The 5000-nt window shown below is 42.7% G+C and overlaps 1 long non-coding RNA gene across 1 annotated transcript in view; it reads right to left on the bottom strand.

Annotated features, from left to right (window-relative positions):
- Window positions 1–4853, bottom strand: part of LOC125140193 — a 6016-nt gene extending 1163 nt beyond the window's left edge. Inside the window, exons 1-2 of the long non-coding RNA XR_007139433.1 lie at window positions 4686–4853; window positions 1–4450 (exon numbers count right to left, since the gene is read on the bottom strand). The exon at window positions 1–4450 is cut by the window's left edge and continues 1163 nt beyond it. This is a non-coding gene — a long non-coding RNA (uncharacterized LOC125140193). The remainder of the gene's footprint in view (window positions 4451–4685) is intronic.
- Window positions 4854–5000: the final 147 nt, after the last annotated feature.

The raw sequence follows: 5000 nt of genomic DNA, 5'->3' as shown, positions 1-5000 counted from the left end.
GCTGGAATCAGCTCACGCTGTCTTTCCCCAAACCCCCCCCAAAAAAAGGTAAAAAGATTTATTAACATTTTATATTTATATTTATGTACAATAGAGGAACCCATCACGAGGGGACAATTAGCCTTTCAACAAAGATGATCTGTTAGTAACCAGAAAAAAGTCTGATCCTGAGCTCGAGCCTGAAAATCTCCAGACCTCACAGTGAAGCATGGTGGTGGGAGCATCGCGTCACATTTCCACTATTGGCAATTCAATTAGGAAACAAAATAAAGTGTGTGTTCCATCAAATATCAGAATCTTTGTATTTAAAGCCTTTTTCATCGCCTGCTCTCAGCTCATAATGTGACGGGATTTTCTCTCGGTCGATATTTTACGAACGATTTTATGACGAAACACTAAAAGTGTAACAGGAATGAGAGAAAAACACACACGCACACACACACTTATTAATCCATTCTTAGTTCATTCAGACCTTTTGTATACAAAAAAGTGTCTGTATATACACTGTCCAAAAGTATGTGCACCCCAAACTTCACACTCACATGTTCTTGCTGAACGTCTCGTTCCTGATTTATTTCTCACGTGTTCACTGTTATAATAATCAGCTCTTCTCTTCTCTTCTCAGAAGGTTTTTCACTAGATGTTGGATTGTGTTTGTGTGGATTTGTGTTCATTCGGTTACAAGAGCATCAGTGAGATCAGACTCTGATGTTGGGATGTCGAGGAGACTCCAGTTCCAGTTCGTCCCAGAGGTGTTCAGTGGTGTTGAGTCAGAGTCAGGGCTCAGTGCAGGACACTCGAGTTCTTCACTCCAACCGTTGTGTACAGAGACAATGTCCTGCTGTAGCAGGGTTTGGGGATATCAGAAGCTCTCCAGGACACAGAGACAGACGTTCTGTACCACTGTGTGACTCACATGTTGACAGATGAAGCACATGTGGGTTTGATGGTCAGGGGGCACAAACTTTTGAGCATAAAATGTATTACATATTACATTACATATGTATTACATTACATAATCTCAACATTTGGTTCATTTGAAAAGGCGACGGCTAAAATGAATATCCATAATAATGAAAAATTGAACACGAATTATTATCATTATTATCTAAAAAGAACAAAGTAAAAAAACACAGATTTTAAACTGGTGTGTAAATAATTTAACAAGTGAGAAGAGTTAAACACACACACACACACACACACACACACACACACACACACACACACACACACACACACACACTCATACACTAAGCACACACACACATTAAACACACACTCATACACTAAACACACACACACACACACACACACTAATCACACATACATTAAACACACACTAAACTCTCACACATACACTGAACACACACACACACATACAAACACACACAATCACCCACACACACACTATCTAAAGTTGGTCTTTCTCTCAAACCTTTATGTTTCAATAAAATCATCTCTTTTTTTGAAGTTTTATACATTAATATTATTATTGATTTATTTTGTTGATTTTGATTTTAACAGGCTTTGTGTGTTTAGTGTGTGTATGTGAGTGTGTATGAGTGTTTAGTGCATGTGTGTGCTTAGTGTGTGTGTTTAGTGTGTGTATGTGAGTGTGTATGAGTGTTTAGTGCATGTGTGTGCTTAGTGTGTGTGTTTAGTGTGTGTATGTGAGTGTGTATGAGTGTTTAGTGTGTGTGTGTGTGTGTGCTTAGTGTGTGTGTATGTGAGTGTGTGTGCTTAGAGTGTGTGAGTGTGTGTTTAGTGTGCGAGTGTGTTTAGTGTGCGAGTGTGTTTAGTGTGCGAGTGTGTTTAGTGTGTGTTTGTGAGCTCGAGTTAATACACAGTGCTGGAAATCTTCGGCTCGCTGTTAAGAACTCCCTCGAAAACAATTTAAAGAAATGCAAAGTTGTCCCCAAGCTTCAGACGGCGACGTTCACACACACACACACACACACACACACACACACACACACACACACACACACACACACACACACACACACACTCGGTAAAAAAACACACAAAACCGCAACAACAAAGATGACAAGTTCATCAAAAAGGTTCCTCATGTAGTTAAAGGTTCCTGAAAACATGTCACACGGAACCTTTCTATTGAGCCGGAAAGGAACGGAACACAGAACCGTCCTAAAGACTGACAACTTGTTGTTTTATTCCCTAAGAGTGTATACAGTGTTTATGTGTTCATTATTAACTCATTAGACGGATTAGTGTTTAATGAAATGCGGCAGGTGAAGAAGCTCCGCCCACACCGACGAACCCCCAACACGCTGCTGTAATGATCCGACAAACCGAGTGTTAGTTAATAAGCACACGGACTGAAATCAGCCTAAAATGTCACAGCCTAAAAACTAAACACAACAAAGAAGAAGAAAAGAAAGTGATAATCACACGCACTTCACTCACGAACACGTAGAAAACAAGAAACCGTTACGAAAATAAAATTCATCTGGTGCAAAAATAAGCAGAAATAAAGCTCTGTGATTCGAACGGGTGAGTCGTAGCGTCTCAGTGGTGTCTGACCTTATTGCCTGCATCTGGAATAAAAAACTTTTAAACTGTTGTGTTGTGTGTTTTTAAGAACAAAAAAAATCCCCCAAATAAAAAAAACAAACAAACACAAATAACAACAACAAATAAAATCACACCTGCCCTTAAAACCCTGATGCCGCGTTCATCGCGCGGTGACGAGACGTAACGTACACACACACACACGCGTCTAATTGTGTGTGTGTGTGTGTGATGATATAAAAACCGACTGTTTCCACACGCATGACATTAAACACCTTTATCCAGAATATTTTAAATTGACTGAGCAGATTAACACTGTGTGTGTGTGTGTGTGTGTGTGTGTGTGTGTGTGTGTGTGTGTGTTCGATTTTCTTATAAAAAAGAGAAACATCTCCATATAAAAGTGACCACAGACACTTAAATCTTCAGAAAGAAAACAAACAAAACAAACAGAAAAGGAAAAAAGAAAAGAAACGAGCGTGTGCTTTTGTACAAGGGACGAAAAAAAAAAACACGAAAGCGAGACGAGAGTTGGTCATCATCATCATCATCATCATCGTCGTCGTCGTCGGTCGTCTTATTCGTCGTCGTTGTTGTCGTCGTCTTCATCGGAAAACCAGAGAAGCGTCACGATGCGATCGTGTGCCGCACTGAGGTGACGCGACATAACCTTTGACCCCTGATTTGACCGGAGGAGAGGAAACAGGTGGAGGAGTCTGAGCTTCCAAACTAAATGGCTGAAATCGGCACTTTTGCCTGACGAGATTAAGGCAGAGAGGAACTTCCGAACAAAGTCAACATGAGAGGTGTTACTGTGTGTGTGTGTGTGTGTGTGTGTGTGTGTGTGTGTGTGTGTGTGATGTTTAAACATTAACTCTAGTATAAAAGGCACCGAGTCGGCCCACGTTCCCTTGTCAAACAAATACCAAAACCATCTTGCATTCGATTCAGTCAGTGATTCATTCAGAGAGTGAGTCAATCAGAAAAATAACTGAGTCAGACAGGGTTTCAGTGAATCACAGAGAGTCAGTTAGGGAAATAAGTGAGTCAAATCGATCAGTGAGTCAACGATTCATCGAATTAGTGAATCGATCGGTGATTCTGCGAGTCGCACCGGTGGGTTAGTGAATCAGGATCAGTGAGTCAGCTGTTTTGTGAGCAAGTTAGTGATTCAGCAAGTCAATCATCAGTGTGCTTTCTTCTTGTGTGCTTGTGCGTGAATCAGTGTGTATGTGATAGTTATGTGACTACTCAAAAAAAAAAAAAAAAAAAAAAAAAAAGAAAGAAAGAAAGGAAATAAACATCCTGAATGTCATCATTCTTGAGCGCAGAAAGAGGTCACGGGTTCCACCTCCACAAACGGACCAATACAAAACACACACACTTATGTGTGTCATACATGTCTGTGTGCTTTACGTCTACATGAAGATCGTCAGTTTCAACACGGTTAAAAACCTCTGAGCTCCTTCACGTCTGAACCCAAACCTTTATGCTTCTTGTTCAGGAAATGTATTTATTTTGTCTTCCACTTTCTGCTCCGTTGCCATGACGACATCCTAGCGTCCTCTCTGTGCGCGTGTTCCGTGAAAGGAGCGGGAAATAAATCGTTTTGTTTTTTTTTTTTCGAAGAAAGAAAAAAAAAAGTGGGTCCTGCTCCTGGGTGTATGTTTGGCGGCCCACCAGGTCCTCTTCCTCCTCCTCTTCCTCCTCCTCGGGTGGGAGTGGAGTGGAGTTCTGCGTACGGCCATCGAGCACCTGGAGAACGAGTGAAGGAACTGATCAAAGAGCTGCGTGGAAGGAAAGGACGAGTGACTCAGAGACAAGCGTCGCTGCTGAGCAGGTGTGGACGCCACGGTGTCGGGCGGGACGCTTTCCTTCCTAGAGCACGGGCTCCTCCTCCATCGGCTCCTCTGCAGCCCTGAAACAACCAAACGTGTCGTGTCAGTGCTTTTTTTTATCCGTTTATTGTTACACTGTAGATACGACAGCTTCGCTTCTGACTACTACAAAGTCCTGATGCTGGAGACTCAGTAAACGAATGGAAACGAGCGCATGACTTATATAAAGCTACGCTACGGTCAGAGCTCTGTTCTAGACAACTAATCAACATCTGACCAATCAGGATCTAGGCCTGTGTGTGTGTGTGTGTGTACCTGCTGCTCTGTGAGGAGGACGCAGTATGCTCCGTGTCCACGGTGAGAGACGCCATGGCTGTCACCGTGTCTGCTTCTTCCTTCTCTCTCCGCTGAGCGTCCTGCAGAGACTGAGACACCGTGGGCGCTAATCTCTGTACTGACGACCAGTGTTTACCTAGAGAGAGGGGGGGGAGACAGAGAGAGGGAGGGGGGGGATAGAGACAGAGAGACAGAGAGAGAGAGCGAGAGGGAGAAAGGGGAGAGATGGGGGAGAGGTTTTGCTTTCGCCGCTTCGCTCTCTCTTGTTTTCTTTCGTTTTCTCTTCTCTGTTTT

Source organism: Tachysurus fulvidraco, chromosome 24 (genome assembly GCF_022655615.1).
Source record: "Tachysurus fulvidraco isolate hzauxx_2018 chromosome 24, HZAU_PFXX_2.0, whole genome shotgun sequence".
Taxonomy (NCBI): Eukaryota; Metazoa; Chordata; class Actinopteri; order Siluriformes; family Bagridae; genus Tachysurus; species Tachysurus fulvidraco.
Note: the sequence above shows the minus strand (reverse complement) of the source record. Positions and strands in the feature narration are given on the sequence as shown.